Genomic DNA, 12,250 nt, shown 5'->3' with positions numbered 1-12,250 from the left:
TTATTATCTTAACTGAGGTTAACAAACACTCTGTTTCAATCAAAGCACTGAGATACAGTAGTTTGTAGTAAAAGTAAAGTAAGTTTATTAATAAAAGGACAAAGGTGGAAGTGCTATAAAATATAAGGAATAAAGATAGAAATGGTTACAAACAAAAGCAAGAATATACTTCTAAAACTTGAATCTAACGTAACAAACTACAGTCTTTTGTTCAAAGAAGTTTCTTACCAGTGTTTCTGCTAGTATGACTGATGAGATTTTTTAGCCAGGACACTTCACAGACCTCAAAATACTCTGTTCCTTTGTCTCCTCGGGTGATGGATAACTTGGGAATTTTCTCCTTCTCTCTTTGTAGTCCAGTAAACCTTTGAAATGTGTTCTTCTGAAATATATCCCCTGATAAGTAGGGCCCTACCAAATTCACGGTCCATTTTGGTCAATTTCATGGTCACAGGATTTAAAAAATAGTAAATTTCATGATTTCAGATATTTAAATCTCAAATTTCACAGTGTTGTAACTAGGGGGGTCCTGACCCAAAAGGGGGGTGTGGGGAGAGTCACAAGATTATTGTAGGGGGAATTCGGTATTGCCACCCTTACTTCTGTTCCACCGCCAACAGCAGCACAGAAGTAAGGATGGCATGGTATGGTATGGTCACCCATACTTCTGTGCTGCTGGCTTCAGAGCTGGGACCTCAGCCAGCAGCCGCCACTCTCTGACTGCCCAACCCTGAAGTAATTTGGTATTGCCACCCTTACTTCTGTGCTGCTGCTGGCAGGGTGCTGCCTTCAGAGCTGGTCGCCTGTCCAGCAGCCACTGCTCTCTGGCCACCCAGCTCTGAAGGCAGTGCAGAAGCAATACTGCAACCCCCCCTACAATAACCTGGCATCCCCCCCCCCATGACCCTCTTTTGGGTCAGGACCCCCAGTTTGAGAAACGCTGGTCTCTCCCATGAAATCTGTATGCTAGGGTAAAAGCACACAAAAGACCAGATTTCATGGTTCGTGATGCGTTTTTCACGGCCATGAATTTGGTAGGGCCCTACAGATAATGTTCGTGTCCCCTGCTGGATGTGGACACCACACTCATTCCTCCCGTGCTAGTAATTTCTAAAATGCAAATGATCGTTTCCTGCAAGCTCTGATACAAATGAATTGCCCATTGAATTTGGCCACACCAGTTTGAGGCGCTGGCCTCTTTTCTTTGTCTGGAGAAAAACCTGTTTATGCCTGGTTTAAACATATTTTAGCCACATATTTCCAGAACAGCTGTAAAATTCTTTGTGGATTAACTATACATAATTCACACAGGAAGATTAATGATCAGAGTTGTTAGTTTTTCAATGATATATTACATGCCATCTTTTGGGTAAAGGTCGTGACAACAGTGTGCCATCTGTCACTGGGGTGCTCTTAGGCCAGTATTGCCAAGAGACCAGAGGGTATTTGGTACTGGTGTCTTTCATTGTTGTCTCTAGCCCCTTGCTATGGATCTTATTTGTAGCTGAGCCATTTTCTTTTCAGGTAATCTAATGAAGAGTCTATTGAACTACCTGGGGGTTGTTTGTCTATTGAAAGGATTCCTTATTGAAGGAATTTCTATCAGCTCTCTTCACTGTTGTTTCCTCCCCTTCATTGTGGTGATACTATATGCAGATCAGGTGTCAATTATACCCCAGCTCTCAGTGCAGGACAGGGTGGGTCTTATTCTCCATCATTTACAGCTGGTGTAGTCATTGACACCTATGAATCATAGAATATTAGGGTTGGAGGGACCTCAGGAGATCATCTAGTCCAACCCCCTGCTTAAAGCAGGACCAATCCCCAGACAGATTTTTACCCCAGTTCCCTAAATGTCCCCCTCAAGGATTGAATTTATAACCCTGGGTTTAGCAGGCCAATGCTCAAACCACTAAGCTATGAAAGGTGAGTGTAAAATGCAGGTACCCATTCTACACAAGACTACACAAGCCACAAAGCAATGGACAATCAAGCCCAATATGTGGCGGAAAAAAATATCTTAGCACCATAACTTTATTTAAACCGACTAAAGACAATGAGATTTCTTTAGGGATTTTCTGTTAGTAAATCTTTTTTGCAACGTTTTAGTATTAAATCAGCTATCACTTTAAAAAAGAGGTAATGAGTCTATAGGATGGAATGGCTTTCGAGAGCTTCTGGTTTCCTCTAGGAAGCAAGTTCTGACACTTGTAAGGCTTGTCTATCTCAAAAGATGTGTAAAGTTTTTGAGGCAAGGTCTGTCTTTGTGTAATTTGTTGTACAATGCCTAGCACAACAGAGCTCTAATGCTGGTTTGGAGCCCTTAAATGATTCTGCATTAGAAACAATTAGTACTAATAATCCAAACAAGGACTGATCCTACAAACCTTTATTCATGGGAGGGGTCGTCCTGACTCATAGAATCATAGCATATCAGGATTGGAAGGGACCTCAAGAGGTCAGCTAGTCCAGCCTCCTGCTCAAAGCAGGACCAATCCCCAACTAAATCATCCCAGCCAGGGCTTTGTCAAGTCAGGCCTTAAAAACCTCTAAGGAAGGAGATTCCACCACCTCCCTAGGTAACCCATTCCAGTGCTTCACCACCCTCCTAGTGAAAAAGTTTTTCCTAATATCCAACCTAAACCTCCCCCACTGCAACTTGAGACCATTACTCCTTGTTCTGTCATGTGCTACCACTGAGAACAGTCTAGATCCATCTTCTTTGGAACCCCCTTTCAGGTAGTTGAAAGTAGCTATCAAATCCCCCCTCATTCGTCTCCTCTGCAGACTAAATAATCCCAGTTCCTTCAGCCTCTCCTCATAAATCATGTGCTCTAGCCCCCTAATCATTTTTGTTGCCCTCTGCTGGACTCTTTCCAATTTTTCCACATCCTTCTTGTAGTGTGGGGCCCAAAACTGGACACAGCACTCTGGATGAGGCCTCACCAGTGCCTAATAGAGGGGAATGATCAGGCCCCCTCGATCTACTGGCAATGCTCCTACTTAAACAGCCCAAAATGCCGTTAGCCTTTTTGGCAACAAGGGTACACTGTTGACTCGTATCCAGCTTCTCGTCCACTGTAACCCCTAGGTCCTTTTCTGCCGAACTGCCGCCTAGCCACTCAGTTCCTAGTCTGTAGCAGTGCATGGGATTCTTACATCCTAAGACTAGTATAAGAAGTCTAAAGTCACTGGACTGCAAAGAGAATGGGGGTTAGGGCATGGGGGATGGGGTGTCCCTAAACTGTAATGTCTTTGGGGGACATGTCTGTACAGCACCTTGCACACCAATAGCATTATGATATAATAAAAGGAGCAGCCACTCAGAAACGCATTGGATTGCTAAGAGCCTGCTGCAGGCAGCTCCTAGGCAAACAGAGCCTTTCACACAGTATTCTCTGCTGTTGCCTCTACTGAAATATTAACTTCGGGACGAAGTGCCTGTGTATGTAGATGGGTGTGGATTCCCCCCAGAAAAGGGGGGCGCAGTTTAAGGGGGGTTTCCCGCACAGCCCAGTGCTGGCTTGCAATGCCCCAATCTCGTTCCGGAGGAGCGTCTGCTTGAGTGAGCCGAGATTGCCCACTCCCACGCCTTCAATTATTGTTCGTGCGCTGCCTCCCTCTCCCCCTGTCTCTGTGACTCCGCTTTCCCCGCCTTTACCTCCCTCTCCCGCTCCAGCACTGCAGCAGAGGGAGGACTGCAACGTGCTGCCCACACAACCCCTTGTCCGCCCCTCCGCTGGCTCTGTCACGCCTGGCGACTCCTCCCGGAGACGCCGCCGCCAGCAGCAGCAGCGCCGAACCGAGCCGGGGAGGCAGGAGAAAGTGACACGCTCCGCGCGCGGGAGGCGGCTGCCGCTGCTCGGTGCGGGCACCTCGGGGGTTCGGTGTGTCCTCGCGGGTAAGTGGCGCGCCCAGGAGTTCATGGGCGGCGGCGGCTGTTCCTGCCTCTGGGGCAACTTTCCCTACGAGCGTGCGGGTCTGAGAAGCTGCAACTTTTCCGCGGCGCCCTGCGGGAGCCGCGAGCGGCTTTGCTCGCCGGGCAGGTAGCGGGTGGGCTGCGGCGGGGGATGGTTTCCAGGAGCAGATGGTGGTTTCCCGGGGCGATCTGACTTTGGCTGGGGGGGTTTAAACAGTCTGGGGCGGCTGCCGTGCCGCTGGGCTACAGGGCGCTTCTCGGTACCGACGCCAGGTTGCCTTTCCCTCGGGTGGGAATTGCTTTGCAACTCGAGTGCCTTTGAAACCGACTCGCTTATTAAGCCTGGCACAACTTTTGCGTGGCGGAGGGCAGCGATAGCAAGGCTCCGTGGTCAGGGGGCTCTAGGGACGCAGTGGGAAAGCTGCAGACGTGCTGGGGGCAAAGATGGTCCGGAAGATGCATGAAAGGATGCGGAGGAGATAGAGGCTTTCAGATGCGCGGGGGAGCATGTTGTGTTTCACCCTAAGCGAATAGATAAATGATAACCGTCAGGTCAGGCCTTTGAAACCCGCCCTGCCTTCCCCCCTTCCTAGGCTGCATGCAAGGATCGGGGCTCAGATTTGCTGGGATGTTTTCTAGTAGGTCCCCCTCCCAAACTGCCTCCTTTGCGGCTTCGACGCAAGGAGAGGAGTTTCCTGAAGCGTGCAAAGTTGTTGGTCTCCAGTTGCGTTGGGGACAGATCCTGCAGTCCCTTAATTAAGTTGTTGTGTGTGTGGGGGGGGTGAGGGGTGGAGGAGGCTGGGCCATGGCAAAAGTCCCAGTGAAATCCCTGGGGAGTTCTAACCTGAGGGCAGACTGATGTCCCCCCACGCGGGTTGGTTTGCGGGACTGCAGCATGGGAGGGGCGGGGTCCGGAGTGAGGAGCGGTAAAAAAGAGAGAGGGGCCGAAACGTGCTGAGCAGCCTGGGGCGCAGGCAGAACTCCCCCGGGAAATCCGCGCGCGTAGCGCCCCCTTGAAGTCCCCTGGGGAGTTCTGCGCGTGCCTGGGGATGCAGGACTCGCTTGGTGCCCGTGGGGTAGGAAGCTGGAGGGCTGAGTCATGCTGGCCGGGGCGGCCACGTAACATCTGTGCGCAAAGTGAGGCGGCCAGATTGGGGGAAAGAGGGAAGGGATGCAAATGAGGTGGCAGGGTGGGGGTGGTTGGCTCCTCAAAAGATGCTGAGAGCACCTAGAGGCTCTCAGGGATGGACCGCCTCCAGCGCTCCTTCCCGTAGAGTTAGGAGGCTGAAACATGATGAGCGTGTACGAGGAGCAGGGGATTGCAGGGGGTTAGCACAGCAAGGGGAACCCTACACAGACAAACAGATGGGGGCTGTGGCCCGCCTAGCCTGGCTTGGGCTGCACTGCACTGCAGTGCCGGGAGCTAACAGCAACTTGTGCTTGCAGAGGAGGAGGGAAAGGGAGCTGTTTCTGTGTTTGTGTGCTCTACTCACCATCAAAAGGATTTTGCTCCATAGGATGGTTACACATGGATTTGGAAATGGACAGGTCCCTATTGAGGGATCTTTACAAGCAACTTCCTGTTTAATTCACAATTGAGGACAGAGGATTTATGGAAAGGATTAGCTATGGCACAAACAGGACATAAAGTTGTAGCCATAGACTCTGTGAAAGGAATATAGTTCTGTGGAATCGCTGTTATTTTCCTGTATTGCATTGGGAACTCCCTGTGTTTCATGAAAACATGCATTATTTAAGTTTTGTGATGAATTTTCTTTGCTTGGAAGTGTGGCCCTTATGGGAACTGGAACTTCCATTATGCTGTTATGTAAAATATTCATTGTTCTTTCTGTAGTTAAGCATTTATTTCCCATTTCCATTGAAAACAAAACACCATCAGACACACACTCCAGCCCTCTATTCCCTGCTGTTTATTGAATTTTAACATTTACTGAATCTTGCTAGTTGCTTTTTTATCTGTATCATATCATTTGAAGACAGGCAGACTTCCTCTTTATAAATTCCAGGGAAGCACAGAACCCTATTCAAGTACAACCATAATATATTTCAAGAGGATTTTTGTATAGATTTATAGGAAAGCTTGCCATAGGCCATATATTGACAAAGAGACAGTTTGCCAATTAACTTTATTGACAGAGCTAGTGCTGACAAGCATCTTTAAAAGAAACCTGTACAACAAAAAGGAAGAAAAAAGGTTTAAGGTCTTTATTTGGAAGCTTTTTTTGGTATTATTAAAAGATGACCCTGAAGATCAATAAGCACAGACAAGGCATTGACTTTCTCAAACATCATCCGGATGTAAAATCACATACCATTGGCTTCTGAAAAAATACAGGGTTTTTTGGTTTATTATTTTATCACAAATGAGGTCAGAACCAAGTGCTTTCTGATTATATAGTGTATTCGAGAAATCTAATTAATTTTTTATGATGCAGTAGTTTCATTCTCATCAATGAAAAAGTTGTTTTTTCTCAGTTCTCAGCAACATGGAATAAACATGCCACATAGTAAGATCATCCATAAAGCTTGTAATTATACTCTTAAAATGTGTTTTATTGCAGATGCAATAAATGATGTCATAACATGCTATATGAGTGACCAAGACCACTATAAAATTATGTCAGTTCAAAATACTGTATATAGGCTTGCTCGATCCACAAATTATTATACGGTAATGCCTGATTTTAAATGAGTTTAAAAGACAATGCTTTCCAAAACACAATAAGTAAGCATTTATGCTCAGGGGCTCAGAGCCCCCATTGAAGTCGGTGGGAGTTTTGCCATTGACTTCCGTGGGAGCGGAATGGGGCTAATACGGTGGAAGTGTCTTTAAAAAATAAAACTCTTTTTGCATAATTAACACTGAATTAGTGAAAAAATTCTAAATACTGTAAAAACTGTTTTTATCTAGTAGCCTAATCACTTGGGCTATATGTTGCTGAGAATTTCTTGTGACCACATGCATCACAGCATGCATATCAATGCTTGTTTAAACAAAAGCTCATCAATTGGATGAAATATCTTTTCAAACCTATGATAGGGAACCTGCTGCTGCCATGGTATTATATAGCGCACAATGTTTTAATCTTTAAACAGATCAGGAATTATTTTTAAAATGTTGCACTGGATTGAATTTGGGGCTTGATTTCTGTAAGTGTTTATCTGTAATTTGCTAAACAAGAAATTTCTGTTTAGATCATTTTTGTTAGTGTGCCTGAAATGTTGAGGGTAATAACAGTGCTAAGAAAACATTAAATCAGATTTTTAAATTTCTGTTTTAGATTAGAAAACCGCTTCAATTACTGAAGAAAATATCACTTCTGCTTTAAAACTGTAAGTTAAGATATGAGTAGCATTTTTACTTGATGAAATATTTATTTACTATAAAGTTATAAAAATAGGATTTAGTAACCTCTTAATTTAGTGTATCAGTACTCTTTTACAGGAGTTATAAAGATTTAAAAATATCTATTCTTGTGGAAATGCATACACTGCCAGACTTTATTACGCCATTTGTGCTCTGTATACAATTTAAATTTTTTGAAAAAGATAAATATCTGTTAATTAAATACAATCAAGCAGATATTTTTAGAGGACTGGTGAGATTAGTTCTTTAACAGGAGGACAACAGTGACAATTATAAAAGGTAAATTAAGCAAAGTATCTTTATTTCTTCTCTGAATCATGTTTGAATTCTCACTTCTCCCCTTCTGCCCCCCAGACAAATAAATGTTTACATAATTCAGGCATAACCATAACATTGCTGAAGATTCTATCCAGTGTACATCATGATATCACAGTGTTGTTTAATCTTAAGACTGAAATCCTATCAAAGTCTGACTGCATTTCTGCCAGCCAGCAGTTCGCATTAAGGCTTTAACACAAAACAGCAAAAGCCAGAAAATAAAAAGCTAAGATGGCCATTCCATCCGTAACTTCTAACTGAGCTAGGAATTTATAATGATTAATAATACCAGCACTTACAGCACCTCTGGCATGTAACATTACACAGATCAGAGATCCCTGCAAAATATAGGCACAATGGGGGAAGTTAAGGACTTATATCCATTTGTGCCATAAATTAAGGTAAAGCAGCATCTCTGCTGCTCCTCTACAGAAGCTCCCCTTTGTGGTCAGGTCTCTGCAGGTCTCAGTGTGTGTGCTAGGCTGGAAGAGCGATCTGCTCCCCACAACTCTACATGTAGGGTTCTGATTGGAAATCTGTACAGTAATTAATGTGGTTGGTACCAGTATTGACTACTTCCTTAGGCTTTTGTTTCTATAGGTGCTCAGCCCAAGGTAACTAGCCTATTTCTGGAGGAGGGATACCTAGGGAGCACCACAGAGGGAGCTGGCTACACAAAAATCCCAGGATCCATTGGATCTACAAATGACATCCTCTACAGATTGTCAGCCCTTGTGGGTCTCTGAGACGCCATCTTCTCTCTCTGTGATGCTCTAGTGTAAACCTTTCGTTTCGATAGGAGAAAGTAAGTACTTATTCCACAAAGTAACTGGGCTTGGCACTGTGGAAACTTGCAAGGAAGAATCTTTCCTCAAGCTATGGAGAGACAGTGCTGCTGCTCCACCACCACTGCTGCAGCCTCCCAGCTGAAGTAGTGCTCATGGTTGCTATGCATCCGCTCTTGAGGTGGGAAAATGGCGATTGGCTCTCTGGATCTGACAGTCCACTTGCCTTGTCCTTGCTACTCCCCCAGCCTACCGGAGTGTAGGGGGCTAGTGAGCACAGTTTTACAGGACACAAGTTGCAACTCTTTGACTTCTGGAATCCTGCATTTCCTGGTAGTTGGTTCTATGTCCCTGGCCCTTTATGCTAGAATCACAAAGAGGACTTAGGTGTTGCAATGCTGAAAATAGCAACCACCTAGGCTCCTTGCTGCCCAGTGGAATTCACAGCCCCAAGATAGGCTTCCCATACAACATATGGGAAGAGTTAGGCACCTAAAAAAGGGATTCTCAGAAGCCAGCAGGCTGAGCAGGGAACCCCTAAGCTAGCCAAGAGTGAAATGAGGAGGAAAGGGGCAGGGGGTTGGGGCCCAGATCTACAAAGGGAGCTAGGTACCTAATTCCCACTGGTCTGTGCCATAGGCGCCTGACTGAGGAAGCAGAGGCAGGTACCTCTTCCGCTCAGGATTCTCTGCCATGACCCCTCTCCTGGAGTTAGGTGCTTAAGCCAGGTCAGCCATGTCTCACAAAAAAGACAGGGAAAGAGAAACACACACCCCACCTCACCCCATTATAGCCAGTAGCCCAGTGGATAGGGCACTCAGCTGGGATGTGGAAGAGCTGTTTTCAAATCCCCACTTTGCCTGATCCTGAGCAGGAATTTGACCCTAACTCTCCTGCCTTCTAGAAGAGTACCCTCACTGCCAGGCTATTTGAGTGGGTCAATCTCTCCCATTGGAGCTGTTCCACTTTGTATTAAATAATATTTATTGGGAGAGAGAGAGATTGATTCTCTGGTTCAGTGGTTAGGACACTCATCGGGGATGTGGGAGAGTTAGGTTCCAATATCTAGGGCTACAGTATTGTCCATTGCTATGGGACTGTCCCCTCAACATGCACACACAACTACCTGACGTCAGACATTCAGAAGGCTGAACAATTGTATGCTCAGAGGACACATTGTGCAAGTCAGGTTGTGATTTGCCTCAGTGATTTCTGTTCTCCATTGCATTGAAGGTTAACATGGTACACTTCCATATCCTATTTGATGTCTTACTGCACATACTAGCATTTTAAAAAATATTCATTTGATTTCTCACTTACCAAAAGTGATTATGCTGTAAGGAGCAGCATGTGGTTCTTAATTTGACATGGATGTAGCCAAGTTATGCAATTAACTAGAGTAATACTACATGCATTCTAATGGGTCCTGTTTGGAACTCATAATTTTTATGTCCATAGGTGGACTATGCAGTTAAAGGGATACCGTCAATCTGAAAACTATTCCATTGCACAAAATTAATTAATGTGCTTTCAAATACTATCCTGCTCCCCAAGCCTTCCTGTAAATTTTTGGGGTTTTACAATCACATGTTCTTGTTTTTGTTTTTTTAAATCTTTTTCTCTTTGCTGTTTGTATATAAAAGATCGGTGGGAACTATCTAACTGAGTTTGTGAGGGAAACTGTGAAATGGACTATACACAAAGGGCCGGGTCTTAAAGATATTTAGGTGCCTAAATCCCATTGATTTCAATAGGAGTTAGATGCTTGAATACTTTTTTAAAGATCTGTCCCGAAGTGCAGCCAAATGCATAAAATAAACAGAAAAAGAAAAAGATACTTTCCCCTTTAATCCCTTTCAGTTACAGTAAGCTTAGGTATTAGCTTGCAAACTCTGAAGTGAGTAGTCCCATTGAAGTCGATGAAAGAGGCCAGCAGGGGAGGAGTGTGTCCCGAGGGCTGATTTAAACTCCTACGAGTGCTGGATTGAATTAAAAGCTGCCCTTTCCTGATGGGCATGAATACCCTGCCCTGCTGGAGCTTGCCCTGTGGGTGCATATTTGTCCTGAATCAGGTCCACAACCTATAAAAGACTTTTTGGAATCTTTTTGGATGATAGTTGCCATATACATTCATTGTATTGTTAGCACTTCATCAGTGCTCTAAATTGTCTGAGGCCACCATAATATGAAACTCTTATAAAGATATCAGTATGCTGGAATCAAGAACACTGAATGGCTGGTGAGACAGAAACTTATTTATTAAATTGCTTGGCCCACTGAGGTTGAATGTTCTAGATATTGGATTATTCTTTTGGAAAATAACTGCTAGAGGTAGGCCACTGTATGTTACCTGGACTTAATGAATTGTTTGTTTTTCTTTTATGAATTGGAACCTCCATGCTCCCAAGAATGAGCTGTTCCTTTTAGGGCTGTCAAGTGATTAAAAAAATTAATCGCGCGATTAAAAAATTCATTGATTAATCATGCTGGTAAACAATAATAGAGTACCATTTATTTAAATATTTTTGGATGTTTTCTATATTTTCAAATATATTGCTTTCGTTACAACACAGAATACAGTGTAGAGTGCTCACTTTATATTTCTTTTTGATTAAATATATTTGCACTGGAGAAAACAAAATAAATAGTATTTTTCAGTTCATCTAATACAAGTACTGTAGTGCAATCTCTTTATCATGAAAGTTGAACTTACAAATGTAGAATTATGTACAAAAAAAACCTGCATTCAAAAATAAAACAACGTAAAACTTTAGAGCCTACAAGTCCACTCAGTCCTACTTCAGCCAATTGCTCAGACAAACAAGTTTGGTTACAATTTGCAGGCGACAATGCTACCTGCTTCTTGTTTACAATGTCACCTGAAAGTGAGAACAGGCTTTCATTCGCAGGCACTGTTGTACCTGGAGGCTCAAGATATTTACATGCTAGATGCGCTAATGATTAATATGTCCCTTCATGCTTTAATCACCATTCCAGGGGACATGTGTCCATGCTGATGATGGGTTCTGCTCGATAACAATCCAAAGCAGTGCAGACCGATGCATGTTCATTTTCATTATCTGATTCAGATGCCACCAGCAGAAGATTGATTTTCTTTTTTGGTGGTTCGGGTTTTGTAGTTTCCACACTGGAGTGTTGCTCTTTTAAGTCTTCTGAAAGCATGCTCCACACCTCATCCCTCTCAGATTTTGGAAGGCACTTCAGATTCTTAAACCCTGGCTCGAGGGCTCTAGGTATCTTTAGAAATCTCTCATTGGTACCTTCTTTGCGTTTTGTCAAATCTGCAGTGAAAGTGTTCTTAAAATGAACAACATGTGCTGGGTCATCATCCGAGACTGCTATAACATGAAATATATGGCAGAATGCAGGTAAAACAGATCAGGGGACATACAATTCTCCCCCAAAGAGTTCTGTCACAAATTTAATTAACACATTATTTTTTTAACGAACATCATTAGCATGGAAGCATGTCCTTTGGAATGGTGGCCGAAGCATGAAGAGACATACAAATGTTTAGCATATCTGGCATGTAAATACCTTGCAACGCTGGCTACAAAAGTGCCATGCGAACGCCTGTTCTCACTTTCAGGTAATATTGTAAATAAGAAGCAGGCAGCATTATCTCCCATAAATGTAAATAAACTTGTTTCTCGTAGCAATTGGCTGAATAAGAAGGCGGACTGAGTGGACTTGTAGGCTCTAAAGTCTTATATTTTGTTTTTGAGTGTAGTTATGTAACAAAAAAAGTCTATATTTGTAAGTTACACTTTCACGAAAAAGAGATTGCACATCAGTACTTGTATGAGGTGAATTGAAAAA

The 12,250-nt window shown here is 43.8% G+C and overlaps 1 protein-coding gene across 5 annotated transcripts in view; it reads left to right on the top strand.

Annotated features, from left to right (window-relative positions):
• The first annotated feature begins 3,521 nt into the window (after window positions 1–3,521).
• Window positions 3,522–12,250, top strand: part of SV2C (synaptic vesicle glycoprotein 2C) — a 181,959-nt gene continuing 173,230 nt past the window's right edge. The window contains exons 1-2 of one of the 5 annotated variants that reach the window (XM_042855958.2): window positions 3,778–3,901; window positions 7,222–7,273. The gene's annotated coding sequence lies outside the window, so the exon portion shown is untranslated. Of the gene's footprint in view, window positions 3,902–7,221; window positions 7,274–12,250 lie in introns of all 5 variants that reach the window. The other 4 variants (XM_005288284.5, XM_065550079.1, XM_042855957.2 and 1 more) reach the window with 4 other exon arrangements.

Source organism: Chrysemys picta, chromosome 6, assembly GCF_011386835.1.
Source record: "Chrysemys picta bellii isolate R12L10 chromosome 6, ASM1138683v2, whole genome shotgun sequence".
Lineage (NCBI taxonomy): Eukaryota > Metazoa > Chordata > Testudines > Emydidae > Chrysemys > Chrysemys picta.
The sequence above is the reverse complement of the archived record's forward strand: the minus strand, read 5'-3'. Positions and strand labels throughout refer to the sequence as shown.